The sequence below is a fragment of the Macaca nemestrina genome, chromosome 13, assembly GCF_043159975.1.
Source record: "Macaca nemestrina isolate mMacNem1 chromosome 13, mMacNem.hap1, whole genome shotgun sequence".
Lineage (NCBI taxonomy): Eukaryota > Metazoa > Chordata > Mammalia > Primates > Cercopithecidae > Macaca > Macaca nemestrina.
Genome location: NC_092137.1, coordinates 63,785,789 through 63,803,651, shown reverse-complemented (window position 1 = coordinate 63,803,651; position 17,863 = coordinate 63,785,789). Strand labels below are relative to the sequence as shown.

At 36.6% G+C, this 17,863-nt stretch overlaps 1 protein-coding gene across 20 annotated transcripts in view; it reads left to right on the top strand.

The window, feature by feature from the left end:
* Positions 1-17,863, top strand: part of WDPC (WD repeat containing planar cell polarity effector) — a 675,061-nt gene that overhangs the window by 239,945 nt on the left and 417,253 nt on the right. The gene's annotated exons all lie outside the window — the stretch shown is intronic.

The window sequence follows — 17,863 nt, the reverse complement described above, 5'->3', positions numbered from 1 at the left end:
CTGTGAGATCTTAGGAGATTGTATTTGTTACATTTGGCCTCTAGGATCATGGGAGCAAGACCCTGCATCAGTCTAGCAAAGGGAAAGTTTTTGGTAAGTTTTATGTAAGTCAGGAAAAACCTTCAATCCGCAGGCACATTTCACAGTACTTTTTTTTTTTTTTTTTTTTTTTAAATCTGAACTCCTCATATCACTATAAAGCTTGGTTCTCAGGATGAGTAATAAGAACCTGTCAGAAGAAACTGGAGGGGCTGGAAGAGCAAGCCTTTGTAGACCATTGTTCCGTTTTTTGCTAAGGAGGTGTCATATTCTTGTGTACCTTCAGCCTCTAGAGAGTACACCGTGGTCCATGATCACTTGAATGTTTCTAGGTGGAACTGAGCTCTACTTGACATTGTGGCACCAAGAAAATCACTTGGATTGTTTTTTTATATCCTGCTTTAGAGAAACAAATTATATAAATCATACCTCGACTAGACACAAGGTGAAAAATAAAATGTTCAGGTAGCTTATCACAGAGTGGATAAGAAAATGTATCATTATAAAAGCCTGATGCTAGAGAACAAAGGATAATAGACACTATCCAAAGAAGATTTGATTGCATACCTTTGCAGTTTAAATGAGGAGCCTGGACTAGTTTTCAATTTGGATTGAAGCCCTCCATTTTCATTTATCTCTCTCTTTTTTTCTTTCTCTTTCTCTCTCTCCTCTCTCTCTCTCTCTCACACACACACAGACACATACACACACACACACACACACACATTCTACTCACACACTTTAACACTTAGGACTACTACTCTAAGCCAAATTGTATTTGGCTCTCTCCTGGCTTTCAACACTGGAGGTTGGCAAGTTGGAGAACTGGTATACTTACCAGCCAGGGAATTCTGTAATCCATGGCCGTGGCACCCTGCTGCTAGAAAAGGAATAGGATTGGCTCTCCCAAGTGTAGATAATGGATTATAAAGTATTTGGAAAGGCCTTAGAGTACCTTTCTGTTCTGCCTGAGTTCCTCTTTTTCTCCCTCCAGCTTACTTTATGAATTCTTAGTTTTAACTCTGTAAAGTCAATGTTGATTCTAGTAATTCACATGAATAGTTTATCACTTATGCCTGATTAACATGTACAACTGTAATAATGATTTGTAATCATCAGGTACATTATTAAATAAGTGTCAGGTTAATATTTTAAATTTAATATAATATGGTAATTTATCATTCACAGTGCACTTACTTTTAAATAAGTTATTGTGCAACACTGTAACAGGAACATTAATTTAAAAAAATCTAATAACATGATGAAACTATAGTACATACCTTTCCTTATATACAGCTTTTAAAATATGATTCTTAGTGAAGAACAGGAAAAAGAGCCTACTCTGCCTACTACTCTGTTGTCCTCAGGAAGCCAAATGAGTAGAGAGAAGAGGAGATATACACTATTATCGCTTTTGCCCATGAAGAGGCCACCTGCTATTCTCATTTTTGTCTATTAATTTTGACATTGAAATACATTCTAGATTTTTTAAAGTGAGTCTTCTTGAAATAATAATCAGTTTGAACACATTTGAAATATGTATTTCAGTGTATAGTTAGAATATTTTAAATAGATTATAAATCTAAAATTTTAATAGATCCCAAACTTAATAGTTTATAAGTCTTTTATGAGTCAAACAAAGTTAAACTTTTATAAGTTAAAGATGACAAAGTTTATATAGTTGATGTAGTATGGTGGTATCATGGTGGTGATGGTAGGGGTTTTTGTTTTGTTTTAAATGCTGAGAAAACTTTATAAATTTGTGGAATTATTGAATAAACACTAGGTGGTGCAATTGTGCAAGGACCATATAATGGTGTATGCATTTTTTGAAAAAAAGTGTCAGGATGAAATTAAAATTATGGTTTGAAGAAACTCTTTGGAAATAAGAATTCTCAAAATATTAAAATTGAATGAATCTTGCTTTGCTATTAATTGGTCTGGGATTTAAATGGGGACCTATCTTGTGATTTACACTAGAGGTCTCAAGCTATTGGTATATTGTTTGTATTGCATTTTAAGCTCAACTAACCATACCACCCTCCCCAACGTACGAATAAAGTATATAAAATATAAAAGAAAATATGACGAGAAAAAACTGATCCAATTTGGTTTTCTGTAAAATTTAAATATTAAATTGCTCTCTGACTGCAATTAAAGAGCCTTACCTTCTACTATTTCAAATTATTCTAAAATGCCCTAGGATTTGAGTAATTTTCTGTAATATTATATCTCATCGAGTAATTGTTGATCAGTTAAAACTTGAAAAGTAGCTTTCCTTTTGGCATATGTGTCTTCTTTTATTCACTGAAAAAACCCTTGCATTCCTATGTAAGTTCAAGTTGTTAGATTATAAAAGAGTCAGTTTCTGAAATGAAAAATAATTATTATTGTTTTATTTATATGTTGAAATAAAGTAAAAAAATTTTATATGGAGAATAATTTAAAGCGTTAAGTCTTAATTTGGAGAGGTTTTATTTTCCTTTTAAGTTCTTTTCCAATTTGAGATACAATACTTTTTGGGAATTAAAAAGAAAAGCCATCTGTGTTTTCCAGTGATTTTGTGAGTAATGTTTTTGTTACATTTGTATTTAAATATTTTTCAATATTTTTGAAGCACAAAATGAGGCTGTGTTACCATTTCAAAGCATTTGTTGGTAATCACAGAAAATCAGGATCAATTTAAGTACTTCAGTAGGCTATTTATAACAGACAGAATTACACAAACTATATGTATATTTGTATATGTTATTTTCCTGTGAATAAGATAATGCTCTCTCAGATACAGAGTCATACAAAACTGATTTTTATACTTTACTAATGTAGTGAAACAATATAGGATATAAATGATTTTCTTTTAAAACTTATATTCTATTAACAACTGTACAAAAATTATAGCATTTTTGGAAATCTAGATTTATGTTTTATGAAATTCTTTCCCTATAATGTTATACTACTTCTCTTCAAGATTACCACCTTTAGTATTTTTCTTTTGAATATTTGACATTTTTATTTTGAGGTAATGTTTCATTGCTTATGAATAAATTATTACACATTTATTTCAGAATATGTTCAAGTTTCCTTATATGTAAGAATAATTAGATTTTTTACTAGTAATTAGCAGAGGAAGTTTGAAGGGAAGAGTTGTTTTCCTTCTGTTTGTGAAACAGATGTATATGTGCACAGACTCACGGACACACATATGCATCAGAGACTGCTTGGGATTACTGTAAGTCCAGGTGGCTGGGCCATTGCTCATGGCTTATTTGATGATATATATTTTCATTTTAAATTTATTTTAAGTCTCCTTTGAAACTTTTGGAATGAAACATGTAATTAATATTTTAAAAATACATATTTAGTATTTGAGTAATGCAAGCCAGTTTTAGACGAAATGTTATAGAAATAATTTGTGGAATTGAAAAATCACTATTTTTATAATAGTTGAGAGCCTTTATAAAGTGACTTGCTGCTTTACAGATATATCCATTATCGCAATTGCCACTATTTAATGGCACCCATAGTAGCTACATTACCCAGGGGGCTGAATAGCCATGAAAATGGGAGTAACCTCTGACCTCAGAAATTGTTCTTTTAAAAGAGGATTGAAACATTGGTGATAGGAAATTTGAATTGCTCTTGCAGCTGCAGTGTTTGTTCTGTGAATACTTAATTTAGTTTAGAGCTATACTTTCTCTTCCAAATCTGTCAGTCTTTCAGAAGCATCAAATTCACTTCAGGAAGAAAAAAAAAATGCTTCCTTCCCAGGCCTGTATTATTGAATGCAGTATTCAGGCTTCAAATAGTTTCATTTAGGTAATACATATAGTCTCAAGAATGGGAGTCCTCACATTTGACACGCTCTGTTAAATATACATAGTTCATTCAAACCCCGTCCAAGATATTGCTATGCAGTCACTTATTTTGGATAATCCTTTTAATGACTATAACTTAACTTCTTAGCTATGTAAGGAACTGGTAGAGAGAGAGAGTGTGTGTGTGTGTATGTGTGTATGTATGAATTAATATATAAATATGTATATGTGTATATATACATTGGTAAATATGTTTAGGCTTTATAAAGAATTTGGATTTTTTTAATACATGTAAAAATTATTTAGAGATTTGAAAGATAAACTATGTATAAACTGTGAAGGCTTTAGTTGGGTGCATAGAGAGTTACACATAGAATACTCATAAATGTAATGAGATTACTGTGACTAATTCTCACATGCTGACCGAAAATTTAGCCCAAAGAGATTTGGAAGTGTCAAAAAAGCAAGTTGGTCTGTGGTCTTATTAGTTTGACGTTATTAACTAGTTGGTATGGCACTGGCTTTTATATGACTCTTATCCCCTTACCTTTAACATTAAATAATGTTATTGATCAGAGAAGAGGGAAATAAGGACAGAAACCCAGCATTTGCTGGTTTAATAACAAATGGGGGAAAATTGAAACATTTGCTATATATTTTAATATTTGTTATTCTACTTTTCATTATGATAAATGGTTTTGAAAAAACACGAAAGGATGTTATGGTGGAAAAAACAGTATTTATGACAGTAATCTGAAATACACTTCTTTTTCAACATTACACAATTAAGAATAATGTGAAATGAAAAAAATGTATAATTGTAACTTATTTTATTATACACCGTATTGCATTATAAATCTTGATAGTAACAAACCATTTGTTTGCATGCAGTTTTGAAAAAAAAAAAGTACTACTGAAGCCCATTTGGGCTAAAATGCTTATTAAGCTGGGCATGGTGGCTCATGTCTGTAATACCAGCACTTTGGGAGGCCAAGGTGGGTGGATCACTTGAGGCCAGGAGTTCGAGACTAGCCTGACCAACACGACAAAACCCCATCTCTACTAAAAACACAAAATTAGCCAGATGTGATGGCACATGCCTGTAGTCCCAGCCACTCGAGAGGCTGAGGGAGAAGAATCACTTGAACCTGGGAGGCAAGGTTGCAATGAGCCGAGATCATGCTACTGTACTCTAGCCTGGGCCACAGAGGGAGATTCTACCAGAAAACAAACAAACAACTAGCCTGGGGAACATGGTAAAACCCCATCTCTACAAAACCAAAAACAAAACACAAAAATTAGCCAGGTATGGTGGTGTGCATGTGTAGTCCCAGCTACTTGGGAGGCTGAGGAGGGAGGATCACTTGAGCCTGAGAGGTTATGGCTGCAGTGAACCGAGATCACCCCACTGCACTCCAGCCTGGGCAACAAAGTGAGACTCTCCAAAAAAAAAGAAAAAAAAAAAACCACCAACCAACCAACCAACCAACCAAAGAAACCACTATATCAAAATGGGTCCAATTAAAAACTGAAATACAGAATTTAATCATGTTTTAATTATGAAAATGTATAGCATAGTTCTAGTTTGCTTCTTTTTGCATTTCATATTTAACATAAGCAGTTACAGAGACACGATTATAAGCACATATAAAACAGTCTCATGTATTTTCTGGCACATCATTAGTATCTCCTCACGTCTTAAGGTTTAGAGGTGCTTCTTGGTGAACACTGAGTCCATTCCTTAGACAACTATAAGGGGGGTCTTTTATGTCAACAGGTTGCTCTCATTACTCTCCTTATCCCACCATGAGAGGAGGTCTTTATACCAACAAGCTGCTCTATTTGAACAGTTTGTACATAATTATCTACTCTGAAGGTGAACATTTTGTGTAATGAATTTTCAGAATTCCATAACTCTTAATTCATTAGAATAATTGTGTTTGCACTAATTGTTTATACTCTGACTTTATATGAGTTTAAATAACCTAGTCATAAAACGAAATATTTTGATGTTTTAGAATATTGAGGCCAAATCAATATTTGTCTATTGTTTATAAAAATAATTAGTAAATTAAATACTATTTCTAATGTAGAAAACTTGTTTTTGTCTTGAATGTACTTATACATACCATCTTTAAGTCACCTTTAAATAGTGATACCGAAAAGTTTCTATGTAGTTAACAAAAGTAATTGTTTTTAAAATTTAATTCTCAAGAGACTATTCATTACATAGCTCTTGGAACATAACCTTTTCATAGAATATCCTGCTTTTATTTAACATTCCAATGAGAATAGTGAAATTATTAAATTAAGTACTAAAGAATGCAAAACATGTCCTGAATGACTCAAGAGATGACTAATTATTATTTATCTACTCATCCATCTATCTATAAATAAATGGCAATACTTAATGGAATTATTGGTTAACATTCTCTAATTATCTGTAGATGATAGAATAGTTTACTGAAAAGAAATATAGTACTAAAAACTTAATTTGATACATGATCAAAGTTTTACCTGAGTTTTATTTTTTTATTTTTTTATTTTTTATTTTAGACAGAGTCTTGCTGTGTCGCCCAGGCTGGAGTGCAGTGGTGTGATATGAGCTCACTACAACCTCCTCCTCCCAAGTTGAAATGCTTCTCAAGACTTAGCCTCCTGAGTAGCTGGGATTACAGGCATGCACCACCACACCCGGCTAATTTTTGTATTTTTACTAGAGACAGGGTTTCACCACATTGACCAGGCTGGTTTCAAACTCCTGGCCTCAGTGATCCACCCTCCTTGGCCTCCCAAAGTTCTGGGATTACAGTCGTGAGCTGAATTTTTTTTAAACTGTCATTTGTGGGACAGATCTTATTCAGTGAATTCGGTTTAGTTTTACTACACGTTACAGAAGCATTGGCAATGCAAAATAATTTCTGTCTACTTTCACCTTGTAATATCTGTACAATTTCTCCTTCAAATGAAACAGGGGCTTTAGCTATTAAAAGCCAGATTACGATGAGATAATGCGGTTTTTCACATAAATGTAAATTATGGGTTAGCTGTCTTAGTAGAAAATAGAAATTTAAAAAAAGTCATCTAATTGCATATTGGGGAAAGTTTCACTTTTCATCAAATACTATTTTTGATAAAATATGTTTCCTATAAATATTTGAGCAACAAACATTTAAACAATATTCTTTAATGGTATGTTAAAAGTCTAGGAGACTTGGATTCAAGAATTGCAAAGGAGAAAATTGAGAAAAGTCTGAGAAATAGATACCAGCTGTGAATTTTAATGACTGGCATTATATTGTTTTGAAAATATTTTTACTAACCACAGTTATTTTGCAAGTCACCTTACATAATTTTTCAGAAGAGAATAAAAGTGACTGATTTCTATTGATAGGATACTGACTCTCAGAGCTATTATACAATGAAATTCTATCAGGCTAGTTTTATCTTTTCTGCTACTTTATTACTCTGAAAAATATAAATCCTTATAACTGCTGAGTTCTTGTCAGTTTGAAAATACATGTCAAAATATATATGCTTTAAAAATATTTTCCTTGAATGATGCATGAATGTTTTTAAAGGAGGTGTTGACACTAGTGATTTTGATGGTTGATATTAAGCTATAAAGAAAATATACAGAGTGATGCAATATATTTAAAGCAGATTTATGTTAGTATATGCTAAAATTGTTAGGATATGGAAATCATCTTTATAGCTGGGCAACCTTGCTTGTATGAATTTCTCTCCCATAGAATGCGCAAAACAATTTGTCAAAGGCAATTTTTTTATTATAAAGTGATGGCTTCAAATATTTTAAAATTATGAAAGCTCTAAACTCAAGTAGATTTCAGCATTCTAATTCAGTGGGATATTCACATTTCTCAGTGTTTCTTCTTTTTCTATGCTAGCATATTATTGAATTCATGTATAGTAAGTTCATTTTTATTTTAATATCATTTGGGATTCTGTACATCTAATTTTGTAATTTTACATGTTATTTTTAATAATATTGCTGACAGTAATTTATAAATACTTGATTAAAGCTGAGGGATTGATTATCTTTTATTTGTTTAAAGGCAGGGGCTTGAGTTGTGTTATTCTTGAGATCCCTTTCTCAACCTTATGAGTATACTTTTCTATTGTACATAATGTTCTTTGAAGTTTAAGGTTTATTTTGACCTATCTGAAATTTAAGAAAACCTCCAAAACCTCATATTTTAGACCATATTATATGATGATTGCAAATTTATCAGATTCAGATTTTGTCATGCGGGACTTATGTTCTTGTTCAGCAGAGATGGCATTCGTTTATTCATTCATTGATTAATTTATCTGACAGCAAATATTTATAGAACATTTACTATGTTTAAGAACCTGGGTATAAAATAGTAAGTTACCTGTTACGGCTCAAGTTGCTTACAGTTTTGTGGAGGAGACAAGTAAATAGGTAGTTAAAATCTAAGTATGTAAGATGATGTTATGATTGAGGAAAGCACAAGGAACTCTGAAAGTACCTATGGTGAAACTGGGTTTGCCCATCTAACTGAATCCTAGTGGGGCGTGATGTTGGGGAAAGCTCCCTGGAGAAAGTTTTGGCTAATCTGAGGCCTAGCATGTATAAGCATTAGTCAGGTGAAGGGTTGGAAGAGAGAGGAAAGCACGGATAGGTAAGTGCATTTCAGATGAAATGATATGTAAAAAGGCAAAGAGTCTAGGGAACATGGTATGACTCATAGGACCCTAAGACTTTAGTGTTCAGAGGTGAGGCCAGAGCTGTGAGTAAGGAGATCATTTCATGCATGGTCTTGTGTATCATCCCAATTTCATCCTTGGTGCAATGAGTATTCATTAAGGCTTTTCAGAGAAGTGACATAATTGTTTTTTGGAAAAATTGCCCTGGCAACAATGTGGAGAATGGATTGGAAGGAGTCAAATTAGAGACAGGGATACAAAGCAAGGACTTTCTGAGTAATTACTTGAGAGGCATTAGCGGCATAAACTATGATGGTAGCAGTAGCGATGAAAAAAACTAGATGAATTTGTGAAATATTGAACTAGTAACAACAACAGAGTTGATTTACTAGATGTGGAGGTTTGTGGAAGAAACAGTAGTAAAGGTGGCACAAGTTTTTGGCAAAGATAACTACGTGATTGGTGCTTCCATTCAATGTGATTGGAACCGTGGAAGGAGTCTGAAAGCAAAAAATGTGAATTCAGCTTTAGAAATGGTGAGCTGGGCTCCATGGCTCGGGCTCCTAATTCCAGCACTATGGGAGGCTGAGGTGGGCAGATCACTTGAGGCCCAGAGTTTGAGGCCAGCCTGGCCAATATGGCAAAACCCCGTCTCTCTCTTAAAAATACAAAAAAATTGGCTAGGTGTAGTGGTGCACGCCTATAGTCCCAGCTACTTGGGAGGGTGAGGCACAAGAGTCGTTTGAACTTGGGAGGTGAAGGTTGCAGTGAGCCAAGATTGCATCACTGCACTCTAGCCTGGATAACAGAGAGATTCCATCTTAAAAAAAAAAAAAAAAAGCATGAAGAATCTGAGATTATTACCATGTTTTTTTTTTTTTTATCTTTCCATTTATCTTCCACCTATCCATTAATCCATCTTATTTTCTGATGCACTTCAGAGTATATTACGGATAATTTACCTTTGCTTTTTTAAAAAAATTATACGTTAAGTTCTAGGGTACATGTGCACAATGTGCAGGTTTGTTACATATGTATACATGTGCCATGTTGGTGTGCTGTACCCATTAACTCATCATTTACATTAGGTATTTTTCCTCATGCTATCCCTCCCCCCTACCCCCACCCCACGCCAGGTCCTGTTGTGTGATGTTCCCCGCTCTGTGTCCAAGTGTTCTCATTGTTCATTTCCCACCTATGAGTGAGAAACTTGCGATAGTTTGCTGAGAATGATGGTTTCCAGCTTCATCCATGTCCCTACAAAGGACATGAACTCATTCTTTTTTATGGCTGCATAGTATTCCATGGTGTGTATGTGCCACATTTTCTTAATCCAGTCTATCAATGATGGACATTTAGGTTGGTTCCAAGTCTTTGCTATTGTGAATAGTGCCACTGTAAACATATGTGTTTATGTGTCTTTATAGCAGCATGATTTATAATCCTTTGGCTATATACCCAGTAATGGGTAATGGTAATGGGATGGCTAGTGGGTCAAATGGTATTTCTAGTTTTAGATCCTTGAGGAATCGCCACACTATCTTCCACAATGGTTGAACTAGTTTACAGTGTAAACTAGTGTAAAAGTGTTCCTATTTCTCCACATCCTCTCCAGTTGTTTCCTGACTTTTTAATGATTGCCATTCTAACTGGTGTGAGATGCTATCTCATTGTGGTTTTGATTTGCTTTTCTCTAATGGCCAGTGATGATGAGTATTTTTTCATGTGTCTGTTGGCTGCATAGATGTCTTCTTTTGAGAAGTGTCTGTTCATATCCTTTGCCCACTTTTTGATGGGGTTGTTTGACTTTTTCTTGTAAATTTATTTAGGTTCCTTGTAGATTCTGGATATTAGCCCTTTGTCAGATGGGTAGATTGCAAAAATTTTCTCCCATTTTGTAGGTTGTCTGTTCACTCTGATGGTAGTTTCTTTTGCTGTGCAGAAGCTCTTTAGTTTAATTAGATCCCATTTGTCAATTTTGGCTTTTGTTGCCATTGATTTTGGTGTTTTAGTCATGAAGTCCTTGCCCATGGCTATGTCCTGAATGGTATTGCCTAGGTTTTCTTCTAGAGTTTTCATGGTTTTAGGTCTAACATTTAAGTCTTTAATCCATCTTGCATTAATTTTTGTATAAGTTGTAAGGAAGGTATCCAGTTTCAGCTTTCTACTTATGGCTAGCCAATTTTCCCAGCACCATTTATTAAATAGGGAATCCTTTCCCCATTGCTTGTTTTTCTCAGGTTTGTCAAAGATCAGATGGCTGTAGATGTGTGGTATTATTTTTGAGGGCTCTGTTCTGTTCCATTGGTCTGTATCTTTGTTTTGGTACCAGTACCATGCTGTTTTGTTTACTGTAGCCTTGTAGTATAGTTTGAAGTCAGGTAGCGTGATGCCTCCAGCTTCGTTCTTTTGACTTAGGATTGTCTTGGCAATGCAGGCTCTTTTTTGGTTCCATATGAACTTTAAAGTAGTTTTTTCCAATTTTGTGAAGAAAGTCATTGATAGCTTGATGGGGATGGCATTGAATCTGTAAATTACCTTGGGCAGTATGGCCATTTTCACAGTATTGATTTTTCCTATCCATAAGCTTGGAATGTTCTTCCATTTTTTTGTGTCCTCTTTTATTTTGTTGAGCAGTGGTTTGTCATTCTCCTTGAGGTCCTTCACATCCCTTGTAAGTTGGATTCCTAGGTATTTTATTCTTTTTGAAGCAATTGTGAATGGGAGTTCACTCATGATTTGGCTCCCTGTTTGTCTGTTATTGGTGTATAGGAATGCTTGTGATTTTTGCACATTGATTTTGTATCCTGAGACTTTGCTGAAGTTGCTTATCAGCTTAAGGAGATTTTGTGCTGAGACGATGGGGTTTTCTAAATATACAATAATGTGATCTGCAAACAGGGACAATCTGACTTCCTCTTTTCCTAATTGAATACCCTTTATTTCTTTCTCCTGCCTGATTTCCCTGGCCAGAACTTCCAACACTATGTTGAATAGGAGTGGTACGAGAGGGTATCCCTGTCTTGTGCCAGTTTTCAAAGGAAATGCTTCCCGTTTTTGCCCATTCAGTATGATATTGGCTGTGGGTTTATCATAAACGGCTTTTATTATTTTGAGATACGTCCCATCAATACCTAGTGTATTCAGTGTTTTTTAGCATGAAGGGCTGTTGAATTTTGTTGAAGGCCTTTTCTGCATCTATTGAGATAATCACGTGGTTTTTGTCTTTGGTTCTGTTTATATGCTGGATTATGTTTATTGATTTGCGTATGTTGCACCAGCCTTACATCCCAGGGATGAAGCTGACTTGATCGTGGTGGATAAGCTTTTTGATGTGCTGATGGATTCGGTTTGCCAGTATTTTATTGAGGATTTTGCATCAATGTTCATCACGGATATTGGGCTAAAATTCTCTTTTTCCTGTTGTGTCTCTGCCAGGCTTTGATATCAGGATGATGCTGGCCTCATAAAGTGAGTTAGGGAGGATTCCCTCTTTTTTTATTGATTGGAGTAGTTTCAGAAGGTATGGTACCAGCTCCTCTTTGTACCTCTGGTACAATTTGGCTGTAAATCCATCTGGTCCTGGACCTTTTTGCTTGGTAGGCTATTAATTATTGCCTCAATTTCAGAACCTGTTATTAGTCTATTCAGGGATTCAACTTCTTCCTGGTTTAGTCTTGGGAGAGTTCTGTTGATGTCTATTAGGTTTGCTTGGTGCAGAGCTGAGTTCAAGTCCTGGATATCCTTGTTAACTTTCTGTCTCGTTCATATGTCTAATGCTGTCAGTGGGGTGTTAAAGTCTCCCATTATTATTATATGGGGGTCTAAGTCTCTTTGTAGGTCTCTAAGGATTTGCTTTATGAATCTAGGTGCTCCTGCATTGGGTGCATATATATTTAAGATAGTTAGCTCTTCTTGTTGAATTGATCCCTTTACCATTATGTAATGGCCTTCTTTGTCTCTTTTGATCTTTGTTGGTTTAAAGTCTGTTTTATCAGAGACTGAGATTTCAACCTCTGCTTTTTTGTTTGTTTGTTTTCCGTTTGCTTGGTAGATCTTCCTCCATCCCTTTATTTTGAGCCTGTGTGTGTCTCTGCACGTGAGATTGGTTTCCTGAGTACAGCACACTGATGGGTCTTGACTCTTTATCCAATTTGCCAGTCTGTGTCTTTTAACTGGAGCATTTAGCCCATTTACATTTAAGGTTAATATTTTTATGTGTGAATTCGATCCTGTCCTTATGATATTAGCTAGTTATTTTGCTCATTAGTTGATGCAGTTTCTTCCTAACATTGATGGTCTTTACAATTTGGCATGTTTTTGCAGTTGCTGTTACCATTTGTTCCTTTCCATGTTTAGTGCTTCCTATAGGAGCTCTTGTAGGCAGGCCTGGTGGTGACAAAATCTCTCAGCATTTTCTTCTCTGTAAAGGCTTTTATTTCTCCTTCACTTATGAAGCTTAGTTTGGCTGGATATGAAATTTTGGGTTGAAAGTTCTTTTCTTTGAGAATCTTCAATATGGGCCCTCACTCTCCTCTGGCTTGTAGAGTTTCTGCAGAGAGATCTGCTGTTAGTCTGATGGGCTTCCCTTTGTAGGTAACCCCACCTTTCTCTCTGACTGCCCTTAACATTTTTTCCTTCGTTTCAACCTTGGTGAATCTGACAATTATGTGTCTTCGGGTTGCTCTTCTCTAGGAGTATCTTTGTAGCATTCTCTGTATTTCCTGAATTTGAATGTTGGCGTGCCTTGCTAGGTTGGGAAAGTTGTCCTGGAATATCCTGAAGAGTGTTGTCCAACTGGATTTCATTCTCCCCTTCACTTTCAGGTACACCAATCAAATGTAGGTTTGGTTTTGTCACATAGTCCCATATTTCTTGGAGGTTTTGTTTGTTTCTTTTTACTCTTTTTTCTCTCAACTTCTCTTCTGGCTTCATTTCATTTATTCAATTTTCAGTCACTGATCTGCTTTCTTCCACTTGATCGAATTGGCTACTGAAACTGGTGCATGCGTCATGTAGTTCTCATGCCATGGTTTTCAGCTCCATCAGGTCATTTAAGGTCTTGTCTACGCTGTTTATTCTAGTTAGCCATTTGTCGAATCTTTTTTCATGGTTTTTAGCTTCCTTGCAATGGGTTTGAACATCCTCCTTTAGCTCGGAGAAGTTTGTTATTACCGATCTTCTGAAGCCTACTTCTGTCAACTCGTGAAAGTCATTCTCCATCCAGCTTTGTTCTGTTACTGACAATGAGCTGCGATCCTTTGGAGGAGAAGAGGCACTCTGATTTTTAGAATTTTTAGCTTTTCTGCTCTGGTTTCTCCCCATCTTTGTGGTTTTATCTACCTGTGGTCTTTGATGATGGTGACATACAGATGGGGTTTTGGTGTGGATGTCCTTCTCGTTGATGTTATTCTTGTTTGTTTGTTAGTTTTCCTTCTACCACTCAGGACCCTGAGCTGCAGGTCTGTTGGAGTTTGCTGGAGGTCCACTCCAGACCCTGTTTGCCTGGGTATGACTAGCGGCAGCTGCAGAACAGCAAATATTGCAGAACAGCAAATGTTGCTGCCTGATCCTTCCTCTGGAAGCTTCGTCTCAGAGGGGCACCCGGCTGTATGAGGTGTCAGTCAGCCCCTACTGGGCGGTGTCTCCCAGTTAGGCTACTCAGAGGTCAGGGACCCACTTGAGGAGGCAGTCTGTCTGTTCTCAGATCTCAAACTCCCTGCTGGGAGAACCACTGCTCCCTTCAAATCTGTCAGACAGGAATGTTTAAGTCTGCAGAAGTTTCTGCTGCCTTTTGTTTAGCTACACCCTGCCCCCCGATGTGGAGTCTATAGAGGCAGGCAGGCCTCGTTGAACTGTGGTAGGCTCCACCCAGTTTGAGCTTCCCAGCTGCTTTATTTACCTAATCGAGCCTCAGCAATCTCCGACGCCCCTCCCCCAGCTTCGCTGTCTCGAAGTTCCATGTCGGACTGCTGTGCTAGCAGTGAGCAAGGCTCCATGGGCGTGGGACCTGGTGAGCTAGGCATGGGATATAATCTCCAGGTGTGCGGTTTGCCAAGACTGTTGGAAAAGCACAGTATGAGGGCAGGATTGTCCTGATTTTCCAGGTACCATCTGTCACGGCTTCGCTTGGCTAGGAAAGGGAATTCCCCGACCCCTTGTGCTTCCTGGGTGAGGTGATGCATCGGCTTGCTTTGGCTCACACTCTGTGGGCTGCACCCACCGTCCAATAAGTCCCAGTGAGATGAACCCAGTACGTCAGTTGGAAATGCGGGATTCACCTGTCTTCTGCGTCCCTCATGCTGGGAGCTGTAGAGTGGATCTGTTCCTATTCGGCCGTCTTAGAACCGTAACTGACCACGTTTTCAAAATAACAAGTTGGACTGCTAGTTGCATGGATCCTTTTAGAAAATATGACCTTGGGTCAGAGATGGACAGTTTATTACTCACGGTAACAGAGTAGCTGAGGTATCAACATTTTTGCACTGGCTCTCTGAACCTTAATTACCTTAGGGTGACATGAAGAGGGCCAGATGACACATGTACATGCAGTGTGTTGTTGCATTATAGGAGAGGAACTCCAAGCTTAAGAAACCCAAGTCTTTTATACTGGACATAAAGCATGCCTGCCCTTTGCTCCATTAGAGAAACTAGCTTGATTTTCTAAGGCTGCTTGCTATCTTTGAAAAAATAGTCAAGAACAAAGCAGTGCCTTGCTGGCAGAAATGTGAGAGACCTCTAGAGAATTATTGTCCAGCACCTCAAAACATAATTTTTATCCTTATTTCACTCATATTCTAAAAATAACAGTTATTTCTTTTCATGGCTGACACTCCAAGTGTATGAGGAAACCTTGTTTCATTAGCTGTGTGTTGTCTTCCCTAATCTGCATTCATTGAATATTTATTGAATACTTTGATACATTGGGGAATATTATAGAGCAAATTTATGTGGCATTCATTCTGGTTCAGGTACTCAAATGAGTAAGCAAAGAAATAATCAGATAGTCCTGGACTAGGATAAGCTCAATAAAGTTAAAACCAAAACAGAAAGTGATAAAAAACTGGGATTGAAGTATGGGGGTTATTGGAGAAGACTTTTAGGAAGAAATAATATTTGCATGGAGATCTGAATCATGAGAAGCAGCCAGTCTTGTAAAAAACACAGGGAAGAGAGTTCTACCTAAAAGAACATCAGATACAAAGGCTCTGAAGCAGGAATGAGCTTGGTATTTTTTGAGGAATAGAAAGCACAGGTTTCTGGAGGATAGTCAGCTATGTAGGAAAATGGTAGAAGATGAATTTGGAAAGGTAGGTCATGGCAAGAGGTTTGAAATTTATTCTGATATCTTTAACCTTTGTTACTTCCCTGTATCTTTCTTCTTAACTTACAAATATTTTAAGCATTTTCCCTTTAAAAAATTCCTTTTCAAACAGTTGCCAGCGCTTCTCCTTTTTCCCTCAAATATTTTAAAATAGAGGAGAATAAAAATATAAACATAACAGTAGTGGACAACAAGAAATAGTGCCATCAAAAATTGTGAGGAATTCCTGAGAGACAGAAGTAGAAGGCTGGAAAACAAGTACTGAAAATGGCACACGAGAAAAAACAACTGTGTGTGAAAGTAGAGCCTCAAAAACTTCAAGACTTGGTTGTAGGGATCTGTGCCTTAAATAGAAGGGCTGGTATGTCTTTTTTCCCAATTCCTCCTCTCTTCTCAAGATATGCACGTGCGTGGGAGAGCACATGTATGTTTGTGTGTACACACATACATACACGCACACACACAGTAGCAACAGCAAGCAGCAGAAGTACTTGCCCTTTCCTGAAATTCAAAAGCCGTGCATACATAAGGTAAACCACTTATCTGGGAAAGGCTTCCATTGTGGCTGTTGCAGCCTGAGGAAAGAGCAGAACCTGAAGTGACTTGGGACTTACCTATGTTACAGACACGGATGGGAGGAAAAAATGAAAAGGAAAGGCAGCCTTGCCCAGGAGGAAAATACATTAAAGTACTCCAGTGTACCTTACCAGTGTAAAGCTCTTCTTTTTTGCGGTTAGGGTGCCCTCAACTTGCCTCCCTGGCCCTACACATCTTAATGTGGCCACGGCCACTAACATAACGGCAGTCAGCCCTTCTCTCTAGGAAAGACACCAGATGGAGGAAACTGAGCCATGTGCACTCATCAACTTAGATCTTCATTTATAAATATGAATGATAGGTCAGGATCATCAGACCCTTAAGAAAACCAATAGCCGGAAAAAGAAGAACCAAGATGAACAGACAATGGATTTGGATGAAACATAGAATTTAAAGAATAGAAGAGTATCCTTATTGATTAAAATGTATTTTAATCAGTGATGCCAGAAGTTAATAAAATAAGAACAGATCACTATCCAAAAGAAGCAATGAGAAAAAGAGCCTTTTTTGTTTGTTTGTTTTGTTTAGTTTTTAAAATTTTATTTTAGGTTCAGGAGTACATGTGCGGGTTTGTTGTATAGGTAAATTGTATGTCACAGGGGTTTGGTGTACAGATTATTTTGTCACCTAGGAAATAAGTGTAGTACCCAACAGGTAGTTTTTCTGTCCTCACCCTCTTTCCACCCTCCACCCTCAGGTAGGCCTTGGGTCTGTTGTTCCCTTCTTTGTGTCCGTATGTAGTCAGTGTTTAGCTCCCACTTATAAGCAAGAATATGTGGTATTTGGTTTTCTGTCCCTGTGTTAGTTTGCTTAGGGTAATGACCTCCAGCTTCATCCACATTGCTGCAAAGGACACAACCTTATTCTTTTTTTGGTCTGAGTAGTATTACTTTGTGTATCTATACCACATTTTCTTTATCCAGTCTACTGTTGATGAACTTTTAGGTTGATTTTCTGTCTTTACTATTGTGAATAATGCTGTGATGAAGATAAGCATGCATGTGTCTTTGTGGTAGAATAACTTATATTCCTTTGGGTATATACCCAACTGTGGGATTGCTAGGTTGAATGGTAATTCTGTTTTAAGTTCTTTGAGAAATCATTATCTCCCATTGTGTAGGTTGTCCATTTACTCTGTTGATAGTTTATGTTGCTGTGCAGAAGTTCTTTAGTTTAATTGGATCCCATTTGTTAATTTTTGCTTTTATTGCATTGCTTTTGGCATCTTCATCATGAAATCTTTGCGAAGTCCTATGTCTAGAATGGTATTTCCTAGATTATCTTCTGTGGTTTTCATAGTTTTAAGTTTTACATTTAAATCTTTAATCCATCTTGAGTTGATTTTTGTATGTGGTAAAAGGAAGGGGCCAAGTTTCAATCTGCTGCATATGGCTAG